This window comes from Salmo salar, chromosome ssa06 (genome assembly GCF_905237065.1).
Source record: "Salmo salar chromosome ssa06, Ssal_v3.1, whole genome shotgun sequence".
NCBI lineage: Eukaryota > Metazoa > Chordata > Actinopteri > Salmoniformes > Salmonidae > Salmo > Salmo salar.
The window spans coordinates 9,694,850-9,710,462 of NC_059447.1; the positions used below are offsets into that span (position 1 = coordinate 9,694,850).

Genomic DNA, 15,613 nt, shown 5'->3' on the forward strand with positions numbered 1-15,613 from the left:
TCCTAATTCCTCTTCATCGACTACAGTTGAACATTGTCTTGTTTTAGGGTGTGAACTGGTATGGTCTGATTGAATTACAGCAGTTATTTTAACAATGCTGGTTATAAATATTGTTGACATTCATCCAAGGAGACCTTGACTTGCATTACACTCACTGCAGAAAAAACATTCCTATAAATGACCCCTAAAATACTGATAACCCCTAAAATACTGATACTGCACTCTGCCTTGGTATGACCTTTATCAGCTATATGGGAATTGAAAAAGCTAAGTGCAGTATCTAGAATTCTAAATGTGTCGATCCAACATTGTTTTTCTGTTTGATGGAAACAGTTTGAGAGTTCTAACTACATTCCAACTGTATTTAATGGTGTTATGTAGTTGTGATGTCATGTTGTGACTGTTGTATTGTAGTAATCCTTAACTGTATTTAATGGTGTTATGTAGTTGTGATGTCATGTTGTGAATGTTGTATTGTAGTAACTAACTGTATTTAATGGTGTTATGTTGTCATGTTGTGACTGTTGTATTGTAGTAATCCTTAACTGTATTTAATGGTGTTTTGTAGTTGTTGTCATGTTGTGAATGTTGTATTGTAGTAACCAACTGTATCAATGGTGTTTTGTAGTTGTGTTGTCATGTTGTGAATGTTGTATTGTAGTAACCAACTGTATTTCATGGTGTTATGTAGTTGTGTTGTCATGTTGTGACTGTTGTATTGTAGTAACCCTCAACTGTATCAATGGTGTTTTGTAGTTGTGTTGTCATGTTTTGACTGTTATATTGTCGTAACCCTCAAGCTTTTTTTATCCATAAGGTTATTTAATCACGGAGAATGTTCATACTTAATAAATATTTGGCTTTGTATTACTATCAATGCTGTCATTATTTTTATGATAGCGATTATTTCTATATTTTGTTTATCTTTCTTACCATTATCTGGGTATTTACTCTCTCTCTCTCTCTCTCTCACACACACTCACTCACTCACTCACTCACTCACTCACTCACTCACTCACTCACTCACTCACTCACTCACTCACTCACTCACTCACTCACTCACTCACTCTATCACTCACTCACTCACTCACTCACTCACTCACTCACTCTATCACTCTATCACTCTATCACTCTATCACTCTATCACTCTATCACTCACTCACTCTATCACTCACTCACTCTATCACTCACTCACTCTATCACTCACTCACTCTATCACTCACTCACTCTATCACTCACTCACTCACTCACTCACTCACTCACTCACTCACTCACTCACTCACTCACTCACTCACTCACTCACTCACTCACTCACTCACTCACTCACTCACTCACTCACTCACTCACTCACCACACACACACACACACACACACACACACACTCTATCACACTCTATCACACACAATCTACACACACATTATGACACCGTCTCTTTGGCTAGGGAGATCTGGCCAAGAAGGCAGCAGTAGGAAAAACAGAATACAAACAGCACAACAACACGTTATCAAGAGCTGGTCCTGTCTCCAGGAAACATTTACATTCCTCCGGGGTAAACCCGTTTCATAGAGTACAGCAGGTAGCCTACAGCAGGATTTTGATCCAACTTGGCCTCATACCTGACCAACTGACCTAATTGATCAATTCAGTGATTGCCTAAATTCAACACACCTGGTATTCCAGGTTGATTAAATCAAAAACATGAATTGTTGTGCTGACCTTATGGGGACATTGAACTGTTTGCACACATCCCGTGTGGGGACGTCTTGACAAACTGTGGACAAAATAATTATCCCAATAAGGCAGACCATGTCAAAACCTAACCTTAACCCTAACCCTAATTCTAACTCTAATTCTAACCCTAAACCCCCTAGAAATTTCCTTTTTCCTTTTGGGTTTCGGCAAAATGTCCCCAGTTGGTCGAATTTCTATTAGTTTACTTGTGGGGACTTCTGGTCCCCACAAGTAAAGTTAAACGTGCACTCTCTCACACTCAAACACACACAATCTACCCACACATTATTCTTTAGTTGTGCTGTTTGTATATTGTTGTATTGTAGAGAATACAAAACATTGGCACCTGTATGTTTGAGAATTATTCTGCAATATTATGCTCAGTCCAAAACTTTGCACAGACAGAACTGCCTGCCTCAGATAAGACGCTTGCATGTCTACGAACTTTAGGTAGAGGGAACCCTCATCATGTGTCATCGGCACCTGTTTAGCTTTTGCAGAGAAGTCTCCCGTCTTGATCAGCATAGAACAGAGTCCCTAACAATCTGCATCACCTCTGTGGGGAGACTAAACTCATCAAATCTTGTTTCAAAGTTATCTTTCAGTTTAACTAAAAACTCTGACATCACGGGAGTCATCTGTACTGATGACTGGAAATAGTTACGCGCTGTAGGGAAATTGATGATTTTGTTCTGGGCTCAAATCAGAGGAGACAATAACAAAGGTATTTTGAAAAGCAATACATTTTTCAAGCATGCCAAAAACTGTTTTACCCCTCCCCTGTAGTCCCCAGTTAAGTCCATTCAAGGGATTTCAAAATGTCACTCAAACAAACCTCAGCTACAAACTCCTCATCAACAGTTTACACTAGTATGTGTTGGGTTTGTTGTGGCGGTAAGGTATGTTACTCCTCATCAACAGTTTACACTGGTATGTGTTGGGTTTGTTGTGGCGGTAAGGTATGTTACTCATCAACAGTTTACACTAGTATGTGTTGGGTTTGTTGTGGCGGTAAGGTATGTTACTCCTCATCAACAGTTTACACTAGTATGTGTTGGGTTTGTTGTGGCGGTAAGGTATGTTACTCCTCATCAACAGTTTACACTAGTATGTGTTGGGTTTGTTGTGGCGGTAAGGTATGTTACTCCTCATCAACAGTTTACACTAGTATGTGTTGGGTTTGTTGTGGCGGTAAGGTATGTTACTCCTCATCAACAGTTTACACTGGTATGTGTTGGGTTTGTTGTGGCGGTAAGGTATGTTACTCCTCATCAACAGTTTACACTAGTATGTGTTGGGTTTGTTGTGGCGGTAAGATATGTTACTCCTCATCAACAGTTTACACTAGTATGTGTTGGGTTTGTTGTGGCGGTAAGGTATGTTACTCCTCATCAACAGTTTACACTGGTATGTGTTGGGTTTGTTGTGGCGGTAAGGTATGTTACTCCTCATCAACAGTTTACACTAGTATGTGTTGGGTTTGTTGTGGCGGTAAGATATGTTACTCCTCATCAACAGTTTACACTAGTATGTGTTGGGTTTGTTGTGGCGGTAAGGTATGTTACTCCTCATCAACAGTTTACACTAGTATGTGTTGGGTTTGTTGTGGCGGTAAGGTATGTTACTCCTCATCAACAGTTTACACTAGTATGTGTTGGGTTTGTTGTGGCGGTAAGGTATGTTACTCCTCATCAACAGTTTACACTAGTATGTGTTGGGTTTGTTGTGGCGGTAAGGTATGTTACTCCTCATCAACAGTTTACACTAGTATGTGTTGGGTTTGTTGTGGCGGTAAGATATGTTACTCCTCATCAACAGTTTACACTAGTATGTGTTGGGTTTGTTGTGGCGGTAAGGTATGTTACTCCTCATCAACAGTTTACACTAGTATGTGTTGGGTTTGTTGTGGCGGTAAGGTATGTTACTCCTCATCAACAGTTTACACTAGTATGTGTTGGGTTTGTTGTGGCGGTAAGGTATGTTACTCCTCATCAACAGTTTACACTGGTATGTGTTGGGTTTGTTGTGACGGTAAGGTATGTTACTCCTCATCAACAGTTTACACTAGTATGTGTTGGGTTTGTTGTGGCGGTAAGGTATGTTACTCATCAACAGTTTACACTAGTATGTGTTGGGTTTGTTGTGGCGGTAAGGTATGTTACTCCTCATCAACAGTTTACACTAGTATGTGTTGGGTTTGTTGTGGCGGTAAGGTATGTTACTCCTCATCAACAGTTTACACTAGTATGTGTTGGGTTTGTTGTGGCGGTAAGGTATGTTACTCCTCATCAACAGTTTACACCAGTATGTGTTGGGTTTGTTGTGGCGGTAAGGTATGTTACTCCTCATCAACAGTTTACACTAGTATGTGTTGGGTTTGTTGTGGCGGTAAGGTATGTTACTCCTCATCAACAGTTTACACTAGTATGTGTTGGGTTTGTTGTGGCGGTAAGGTATGTTACTCCTCATCAACAGTTTACACTAGTATGTGTTGGGTTTGTTGTGGCGGTAAGGTATGTTACTCCTCATCAACAGTTTACACTAGTATGTGTTGGGTTTGTTGTGGCGGCAATCGCAGAGTAAAGCAATTATCTCCTCCCTAAACTCACATACTCTCTTGAGTGCATTAGGCCTACCCTTACTTAGCTACCTAACATCATTATGTAAAAGTAGATCATGATGCTCAGCAGACTACGAAACAAGCCATGTTGAAGGATAAATGTTGATCAGATAAAGTTTATGAAAGCCATAACAGAGTCCATTGTTTAACTCACTGCTGAGTTTAGCCAAAGCGCACAGGCAGTGTAATCATATCTGCAGCGAAAGAGCCAATAGGCAGGCAGACAGACTCTGTAACCCTGTTCCCAGTTACAGTCAGTCAGAGCTGCTATGTTACTGCTATTGATTGACAGCACTTAAAGGGGAATGGAAACAGTTTAGGAAGTAAATCTAAGTAAAGAGATGTATTCAATCCACTAATACTAAACATGTGCATTTAACATAAAAACATCTCTATATTTAGTATTTTGATCGCCGACCAGGTTTATTTGAGCTATGGTCAGCGCCATTTTAAATTGCCATAGTAACGACTGCTGCATCTTAACTTCTTAAAGTGGCAATCAGCAGTAGAAATAATAACACAGTGTCTCCCTGCTCCTCTTTCGGTAAAAATCTGCAAGGACTGACCATCCATGATATCAAAATTGTAATCCTGATCTGTTTCCACTACCATGTACCCAGTTGGCTCCTACTCTAGCCATTATCTGGCAGCACCCCTGTAACGCCCTGGCCATAGAGAGGGGTTTTTGTTCTTTATTTTGGTTAGGCCAGGGTGTTACATTGGGTGGGCGTTCTATGTTCTTTTTCTATGTTTTTGTATTTCTTTGTTTTGGGCCGTGTGTGGCTCCCAATCAGGCACAGCTGAAGTTCGTTGTTGTTGATTGGGAGTCACACATAAGGAGCCTGTTTTTCCTTTGGGTTTTGTGGGGGATTGTTTCTGTTTAGTGTTTTGCACCTGACAGGACTGTTTGGCTGTCGGTTTCCTTGTTTTGTTGTTGTTGTTGTTGTTGTTGTTGTTGTTGTTGTTGTATAGTGTTCTTGCTGAATTAAATTCAAAGATGAACACTAACTCCGCTGCGTATTGGTCCACGTTCTCAGACGATGACTTCTCTGTTTCGTCTGACGAAGAAGACAGCCGTTACAACCCCCACTCACACCTGTTTGTGTTTGGCTACGCAGACCCTTTAGCTGAGGTGTTTCAGGCGTGTCTGTGTAATTACTGCTACGAGAACAAACTCATTAATCTGGAGCAACGATCGTCTCAAACATGAACGGCTTCAGTAGGCTTATTGGCTCCCTAACTAACATTATTTCATTCTCTGTAATAAACTCATTCTCAGAGGTAGTTGGTAAATTCAGCCATTCTTGGGAGTTCCAAAATGTTCTCTCCTGCCAGTGATGCAACAATGCCAATAATCTGTTCCATTTTTGTCAAACAATTGTACAGACTAACAGACTTCTAGTCTTTCATGTTATTTATTATTGGGATCCCCATGATCTGTTACAAATCAGCAGCTACTCTTCCTGGGGTCCAGACACTCTAAAGTTGTATCCAAGTATATTAGACATCTCTTTACAGGACAGGGGAACAGTGGTGGTAGCAGTTGATGGGCTTTTTGGTTTGCCTTGGAGAAAGTCATCTGGATCAAGTTATGAGCCACCAAAACATGGGGAAAAGCACTTTGCCAACCAAGCTGATGTGGATCGATTCATTTGTAAGCCCATATCACCAACAGAGGTAAAGTGATAACATTATGCCTGAATGTAATATGAGCTGCATTTTAAGGACACCTTCCATTGTTTCCTTATGCACAACTGGAAGGGAATGCGAATGAAATCTATAATTTTTTGAAGTCATGATATCAAACCTGGCCACTAATTCATATTTAAATGATGAAGTTGTCCCTCCACTTCATCTGTTTAACTCAGTGGTCTTATGGTTGGAGACGGTATGTTGGTATTGTGTATGTTGAATGTAATATTATTGGTTGTCTCATGCAACATCCACTTAGACACTGAACCTGGTACAACTGTGATCTGCTTCAGGCAACAGCTCAGTACGGTATACCTGTACTGTACTTGATATAAAAACAAATGTTTAGGGTTACCATAGATTTCAGGCGGGCAACACCATCAGGTCCAAACCCAAAGCAAGGAAATTGGATGAGACTGGCGTGTTGGGGGGGTTTGCTGCAAGCATCAGCCCCCACTTCACTTCTTGAACATAGAAAAGGGTGAAAGGTGGGATGCAGTAATAATGAGGGTTTTTCATTTTCTTTTTCCATATTTTTTGCAGTGTTTGATTCATTTAGTTTGCAAATAATGATGTATCTCTACAGTAGTTTGTCAAATGCAGTGTACCTGCTGAGAGATGATGAAGGAGGAGTTGAAAGGAAAGAAGATCAATCTCATCTTCATGGAAAACATTGATGGCAGATGCAGCCACACGTGCAAGTAATTAACCTTTTTTTATTCACGATCTCATTGACTGTAACATTTGAATAGCAGTTTTCACCAAAAATAGTTTTAACATGAACATTTTGTACATAACTGTATAGAGAAACCTTCCTGAATTGAATCATGGGACCAAATTCATTGTGCCAGATTTCCATGCTTATGGATAGGACTTGCCATGTCAGGCACATGAACATGATCATTATATTGTCAGTAGGTATTTATTCATATTTTATAAGGTTTAACCAAATAACCCTTTTACCATGATGACTCCGTCCCATCGTATTGACCTCCTGACTGATGCACTTCTCCGCCATGGGAAAAAGATGCACCAGAGGCAAAAATTGTACACTTGGAATCGTTATTAATTTATGCTGGTTGACTATAGTGATGTTCCTAACATTTCCTGTTTTTTGTTTTAGTGGACTCTCTGCCACAGAGGCTTTCCCAAGCAACAGAAGTTGCAACAGAGGCAGAAAGGGAAATGGCAGAAATTGCACAGTCTCTTCCAGGTAAACCACTGTATCAATAATCTAAGCATAGAATTTCAGTATTGATTAGAAATGGGATCCTCGAAGGGGAGTGCTCCAGGGAGAGAGAGACACAGCTGCATGTGAGCTCTCGCATTTTTCAACATGTTTTTTTTTTTACAAAAAGATAGATTTGGAGTTAGATAAACTTGGATTTTTCGGGCAGGGACTTATACAGGATCCTACCCTCTACAGCATAACCTTCACTCCAGATCAAAACTCCAAGTCTACAACATAATTTTGGACAAAACTACCTGGAAGGATTAGATCTACCAAGTATTCCTTTTTCCAGCGATGGCAAACAAACAGCAGAGACCTGAGAACCTAGAACTGAGACAGACCAGATACAACTTCAATTAGCAGTGAGGTGTGAAGTGAGAGGTGTTGAAGCCTTTGAGCCCAACAAATGGCAGGCGTATCACAGGCTACCCCATCCCAAATCCAGAGGCCTTTGAAGCTGTTCAGAGACCATCCACTGCCATTTTCTACAAGAAATCTGCCTCCAGAAATAAAAGCTACTCCCAAGTGGGTGACCACTACTTCCGTTGCCTGCTGCACTGCTGCTTGGATTCCACCTGGCGATCTGTTCACCGTCAGCCCTGGCTTGTCTCCCCCTGTCTGGTACCGGTACCCCCACCACAATCCCTCCTCTCTCCCGAGCTTTCTCTCCCAGCACACAGGCACTGTTGGGGCGAGTGACTGTGAACTTACAACGGCTAGCCCCAAGTCATTATATATTTTTTCTTGTGCAGTTTGCTATTTTGCTAGTTGCCTCATGACTCCTGCATGCTTTGTTGACTATGAACTTTCTTGTTTACCCAACCGTGGGACAGACCAAGTTTGTTTCCACACTCGGGACTCTCTGCTACCATGTTGTGTTACTGCCATGTTGTGTTGCTTCCATGTTGTTGTCATGTTGTGTTGCTACCATGCTGTGTTGTTTTATTAGGTGTCTCTTGATGTAGTGTTGTGTTGTCTCTCTTGTCGTGATGTGTGTTTTGTCATATATTTTTATTTCATTTATTTATATTTTGAATCCCAGCCCTCATCCCCGCAGGAGGCCTTTTGCCTTTTGGTAGGCCGTCATTGTAAATAAGAATTTGTTCTTAACTGACTTGGTTAAATAAAGGTTACATTCAAAATAAAATAAATGTTGTTACATCTGTCACTGTTGTTATGTTTTAGGAAAAACACTGGACACCATTAGGGATTGGAGCAGGAGTGTCAGTGTCACCCTTTAGAGGCAAAAACCTACTCTGTCTTGGGGGGAGCAATATGTTGCAATGCCCCAGCAACATACCATTGCAATGTAAGAGCAATTGTATAGCAGCATATGTCATTTTTTTGTTTTTATGTTTCGATTAGATTACCTTTTTTTAAATCTGTATTTTCCGTTATCAATAGATGATAAAGGTATTGCCAACAGCCTGTCCGAAAGCCTTGCCACAGTGGGTAGTAGCATACAAAATGTGAAGGACTACAACCTAAGGAGACAAGGTTTGTCCTCACAGCTCCCACAGGCCCTGGTGTATGAGGATGCAATGCAGGTGGACATCACTGTTTGGTCCTGGTGAGCAGAGGATGATGGGAGTTTCACCTCATGTCTCTTTGTGCTCCATTCCCTCAGAGAGTGGCCGTGTGAAGAGAAGAGCTACATTGAGGATGTATTCACTGTCAAGAAGTTCTACTCACATGAGCAGGAACTGATCGTCGAGGCCTTACAACATAATGAGAGCAAGATGGATTTTCTCTTGGGGCAAGAGCTGTCCTTGCTGGAAAGCTTGATGAGTACCAGCATGCAGAAGGACAATGTGAATTGTTCAGACAAGCTTTTTTTGAGGGCAGTGGCAGAAAGCTAGAAGTGGAGGACATCGAGGAAGTGGATGAGGATAATGACTATGAAGTGAGCCTGGTATACCCCAACCTGAGTCTAATGGAATAGACAGGTTTGCTTCCTCCAAAGTATTGTCTTTTCGTTGACCTGTTAGTTGTGTAGTTTGTAAATATCAATAGATATTATAATTTGAACCTCTAGATCACCATTGACATCTTTAAATAAAATAATATCTTCTGCAGCTGATCCTGCCTGCAACATTTAACCGTCCAATAATGGGTTTAGCACCTAAGGATTCTAGCTTTAAGGCTTCAGTATGTAGCCTACAGAGAAACACATTTAGAGATCAAGCCTTGTAGACTCGTTATTTCTGATAAATTTACTTTGCTTGAGAGAGGAGACTGGAGGCCATAGTGTGGTCGAACCATTATAGTTCCTAAGCACTGAAACAGCTTGATTGTATTACCTTTAATGATAAGAATAAGCTCATATTTGATTGCTCAGCAAGGTTATGTCCACATGCGAAGCCAACAGGCTCTGGGCAAGAGCTTAAAGACCTTGAATATGTTCAGCTGGAGGACATAAAATACAATTTGACACCAATACATTGCTGGGAATTGCTTCAGTCCTTCAAGAAAAGAGGTGAGATCTTTACTGATAAATGTAACATATTTAATTGTTATGAAAAAAGTGCTATCTAGAACCGATAATGGTTCTTTGGCTGTCCCCATAGGAGAACCCTTTGAAGAACCCTTTTTGATTTCAGGTAGAACTCTTTTGGGTTCCATTTAGCACCCTTTCCACAGAGGGTTCTACTGGAACCAAAAAGGGTTATCCTATGAGGACCGCTAAAGAACCCTTTTGGAACCCTGTTTTATAAGAGTGTACACACACAAGGTTAAAAAGGTTCTGTAAATAGTTCATTTGTTTGCCCTCAAAATAAATGGTTTATGATATGTGGGACTGAGGCATATCCAATAAAGGGACAGAAATTACAAAAAATACATAAAAGAAAGTAAAAAACTGAAGTAATATTTCTGTGAATTGTTTGTTTGTCCTCTTGTGCTGGTATGGAGTCCAGCGCATAGCCTAACAGACAGTTTTTTCTTTGTATTTCTTTAAAGGAAAATGAAGAATGGATAGGCTGAATTGTTTTGATCTGTAAATAGTTTGTCGGTGTATTTTCTGACGATCTGTCCATCAGCAAACATGCGTAGCTGGCAAAAAGATTAAGAAAGATTATTCGTTTCTTTTGATTGTACAATGTTGTGGCATAAGTGTCAGGAGAATAAAAGTTTTACTCCTCTTTGAAGTGAAGCAATATATGGGGCAATGGAATACCTTTCTGTATCTGGAAATAATGCAGGCAGCTGTAGCCAGCCATGCAGGGCTCTATGCTGACCTTTTTTACAAGGAGTATGTGTGCGCCTACGTTGAAAAATGTAGGCACAAACAAATACATTTAGGAGCACAATGAAACATTTGGTGTTAAATCTAGAATCCTTTACATTTTTCTAGGAAACCCTGGTGCTCCTAAATAAACATTTCAGGTCAAACAGCAAAATATTTAGGCGCATATGCGAGTAAAGTGGTCACACTGTAGAGCCCTGCCATGCATTATTATCTAGTCTAGTTGATTGATAATTGAATAGAACTAAGTATATAATCTGTATTTTCATCTGTATTTTCAGCTGTTGTCACATCCTGACCAGCAGAGGGAGTAGTTGTTTAGTATTTTTGGTCAGGACGTGGCAGAAGTACTGTGTTGTATGTGTTTTTCTGGTATTTCTGTTTCTATGTTGGTCTGTGTGGCTCCCGATCAGGGAGAGCTGGTTATTGTTGTTCCTGATTGGGAGTCATATATTAGGAGTGTGTTTGTCACCTGGGTTTTGTGGGTTTTATTTCGCACTGCTACGTATAGTGATAGCCTGTGAAACTGTCTCCTGTCGTTCTAGTTTGTTTTTCCGTGTGCATCAAACTTAATAAAATGATGTGGAACACGCAACCCGCTGCGTATTGGTCTGAGTGATTTCTCCTTATCATCAGACGACGAAGTTTGTGACAGAACAACCCACCAAACCAAGACCAAGCAGCGGAGAAAGGAGCGGCAGGTTGAGGATATGGACTATCGTGAGAGATGGAGTTGGGAACAGATTCTGGCCGCAGAGGGCCTGTGGAGGAAGGCTGGTGAGGACCGGGAACGCTACCGGGGTACACGACTGGCGAGGAAGCCGGAGAGGCACCCCCAAGATTTAGCTACCCGTGAGTATATGGAGGAGCGTATGGAGTGGAGGGCGCCGTGTTTTGCTAAGATGCGCACAATCTCGCCCATACGCACGCACAGGCCGGTGCGCGCTATTCCAGTCCCTCGCAGATGCCGCGCTAGAGTGGGCATCCAGCCTGGTAGGAGGATGCCTGTGCAGCGTGTCTGGTCACCGGTACGCTTCCTCGGACCAGGCTACTCTACTCACGGTAACCATCAAGCCCCTGCACAGCCCAGTTCGCTCGTGCAGGGCAGCTAGTTCCATCCAGCCAGGATGGGTTGTGCAGGAGGTGCTGTCAAGGCCACCTGTGCACCTCCATGGCCCAGTCTTTCCGGTTCCCGCCTCTCGTGCTGACCCGGAAGTGAGTACCTCCAGTCTGGCACGACCAGTACCAGCACCACGGATCAAGCTTCCCATGGGTCAGCCTAGTCCTAGTCAGCCTGTTCCCGCTCCTCGCACTAGCCATGGGGTGCGTGGTTTAAAACTGGCAGTTCCAGTACCAGCACCACGCATTAGGTTTATAGTGCATAATAGTAGTTCCTCTCGGCCGGTTCCTGCTTCCCGCACTAGCCCTAGGGTGCGTGTCTTCAGCCTGGTACCTCCTCTACCAGCCCCACGCATCAGGCTTCCAGTGCGTCAGCCCAGCCTCGAGAGTATCCGGCACCAGTGTGCTGCAGTCCAGAGTATCCGGCACCAGTGTGCTGCAGTCCAGAGTATCCGGCACCAGTGTGCTGCAGTCCAGAGTATCCGGCACCAGTGTGCTGCAGTCCAGAGTATCCGGCACCAGTGTGCTGCAGTCCAGAGTATCCGGCAACAGTGTCCAGTCCGGAGCTGAGGGAGTCTGCTTGCGACCTGGAGCCGAGGGAGTCTGCCTGCGACCCGGAGCCGAGGGAGTCTGCCTGCGACCCGGAGCCGAGGGAGTCTGCCTGCGACCCGGAGCCGAGGGAGTCTGCCTGCGACCCGGAACCGAAGGAGTCTGCCTGCGACCCGGAACTGAATAAGTGTTTGATTAACTGTGAACTGAGTCTGCCTACAGCATTAAACGGAATGAGTCTGCCTATGATCCGGAACGGAATGAGTCTGCCTATGATCCGGAACGGAATGAGTCTGCCTATGATCCGGAACGGAATGAGTCTGCCTACGACCTGGAACTGAGTGAGTCTGACTACGGTCCGGAGCCAAGCAAGTCTGTCTACAGTCTGGAGGGCAGTAGGCCCGAACCAGAGCCACCTCCAGGATAGGTGGGTTGGGGAGGAGGGGTGTAGCAGAAGTGCTGTCGTTGACGGCAGCCACCCTCCCTTCCCTCCCTTTTTTTTGTTTAGGGGGTATTTGGTTTTGTTTTTTTGTTGTGGTATTGGGGATTTTTGTGGTTTCTTTTTTAGGTGCATTCGGGGTATGCACCTTTAGGGGGGGGTACTGTCACGTCCTGACCAGCAGAGGGAGTAGTTGTTTAGTATTTTTGGTCAGGACGTGGCAGAAGTACTGTGTTGTATGTATTTTTCTGGTATTTCTGTTTCTATGTTGGTCTGTGTGGCTCCCGATCAGGGACAGCTGGTTATTGTTGTTCCTGATTGGGAGTCATATATTAGGAGTGTGTTTGTCACCTGGGTTTTGTGGGTTTTATTTCGCACTGCTACGTATAGTGATAGCCTGTGAAACTGTCTCCTGTCGTTCTAGTTTGTTTTTCCGTGTGCATCAAACTTAATAAAATGATGTGGAACACGCAACCCGCTGCGTATTGGTCTGACAGTGATTTCTCCTTATCGTCAGACGACGAAGTTTGTGACAACTGTATTTTCAGCTGCGATCGTTTCCTAGCCTAGGAACATACCACCCTAATATTTACCCTCAAATAAAAGGTGACATGTACTTTCACATATTCATCATCTGATTGCAAAACCAAAAAGGTGGAGTTTAGAGCCAGTGCTCTACTCTTCAGTGTTCATATACATATGGTGAGGACCAATGTTCCCTCTAAGCTGCACGGGTTTGATGGCATCACCGGACAAACAAAATCACTGATACGTCTAAGGCATTATACCAAACACATATAAGACTATGCACTGAATACCAACCAAAAGCGCATCCCAATAAGCATTAACCCATCAAAATGCAACAAAATACTATACGCCAAAATGTCTAGGAACCAACCTTATGATCCCGGATGAGCCCCCACTTGTTACGAACCAGCTCGTAGGCCGTAACAAAGAGGGAGACAACATGGAGATAAGGAATAACACATACATTTACTAACTAAAGTCAACTATATACAATTAACAATGGTGTGTGTAGTCAGTTATCAGTAGTGTAAGTGAGTGGATGCATGCATAGATGGTGATAATGATGGGTGTTGAGAGGTGCCAAAACAAACTAGTAACAAAATGCCACAACCAAAAATAACAGTGTGGCTGCATTCCAAACACTTAACAGACACTCCCCTCAGCCCAAACACTCCCCTCAGCCCTCAAATTAAGTGGACACTTCTGAGGACGTATCATGACGTCTGACGAGTTTACACTTGCAGGGTAAGGGGCGAGGGAGGAAGGATTTAATTTTAAATGGACCACTCTTGCCCGGAAATTCATCACTCGTTTGTCCCGCGACGATTGTGTTTTCAGCCACCGGTAGCTTGTGGGTGCTTTATATGCATTGCAGTCAATTATGAGTGCATTTCTACTTATATTAACTCTATAATTATTAATATACGCCTACTGTATGATAGCTAGCAAATGAATTAGCTAATTAACGTTAGCCTGCCTAGCTGGAACTTCTGAAGAAGTTTTATTTCTACAATTTCCAAAAACTAACCAAACAAAAACATAATTACTTTTACAAGACGTGTTTGTGCCGTCATGTGCATTAGTAGCACAAATTCTAACTTATTTACATTACTTTTTACTTACACTTGTATGTAGACTCCTCCATGTTGAGGTTTTAAGTTTTGGCAGACTTTTCTTAGCGGATGTACAATAATCGCAAATTGAATTATGGGCCGTTTCAGGCCCAGAGTGAACATATTTGTACACTCGCAAACTCGATCAAAAATGAGTGCTGAGGGGCTTACGTTGCCAACTTCCCTTGCTTGGCTAATCATTTGGACCGACGACAAATATGGCCGTGGGGATTCCCCCAAGGTTATAAGGCGAGTGTAAGTGGAGGAGGGTGTGTCTCTTATGAGTTTGAAATGCAGCCCATGTCTGCATGGAGAGAGTCTCTTCCAATGAATGGGGGAAAGGTGTATTTATCCTCGGGACACACCCAAGGCCAGGTGTGTCCCATTTCGCATTTCGCTGACGACCCTCCCAGCTCCGCCCACCGACATCCTATTAAGGAAAACAAGAGCAAAGAGAAAGAATCCGGCAGATAGAGTGGGAGGGTCATCACATGAGTACTCAGGCCATGGAAAAACGTTTCTTTTTTTTCTTCAGGTTCCAGGAATTGTGTACATATCCTTGCGACATCGATCGGGCCGTGCATTATCATGCTGAAACATGAGTTGATGGCGGCGGATGAATGGCATGACAATGGGATCTCATCACGGTATCTCTGTGCATTTAAATTGACATGGATAAAGTGCACTTGGTGTCGTTGTCCGTAGCTTATGCCTGCCCATACCATAACCTCACTGCCACCATGGGGCACTCTGTTCACAACGTTGACATCAGTAAACCGCTCGCCCACATGATGACTTACATGTGGTCTGAGGTTTTTATATGACAAAACTGCACATTTTAGAGAGACCTTTGTAATGATCAAGCTGTTTAATCAGCTTCTTGATATGCCACACCTGTCAGGTGGATAGATTATCTTGGCAAATGACAAATGTTCACTAACAGGGATGTAAAACTTAAAAGCTTTTTGTGTGTATGGAACATTTCTGGGATCTTTTATTTCAGCTCGTGAACTACATGTTGCCTTTAAATTTTTGTTCAGTGTATTTACAGGAATAAACTGTCTCAAACTGGTGTGTGCGTCCAGTGTGTGTGTGTCCAGTGTGTGTGTGTGTCGCGTGTGTGTATGTCCAGTGTGTGTGTGTGTGTGTGTGTCCAGTGTGTGTGTCCAGCGTGTGTGTATGTCCAGTGTGTGTCCTGTGTGTGTCCGTGTGTGTGTGTCCAGTGTGTGTGTGTCTAGTGTGTGTGTGTGTGTGTGTCTAGTGTGTGTGTGTGTGTGTGTGTGTGTGTGTGTGTGTGTGTGTCTCCTGTGTGTGTCCAGTGAGTGTGTGTCTAGTGTGTGTGTTCAG

The 15,613-nt window shown here is 42.9% G+C and overlaps 1 long non-coding RNA gene across 1 annotated transcript; it reads left to right on the forward strand.

Moving 5' to 3' along the window:
* Positions 1 to 5,334: 5,334 nt before the first annotated feature.
* Positions 5,335 to 13,100, forward strand: LOC123743377 (uncharacterized). Its single transcript, XR_006770119.1, has 2 exons — positions 5,335 to 8,772; positions 8,903 to 13,100. It is a non-coding gene; the product is annotated as an uncharacterized lncRNA (long non-coding RNA).
* The last annotated feature ends 2,513 nt before the right edge of the window (positions 13,101 to 15,613 follow it).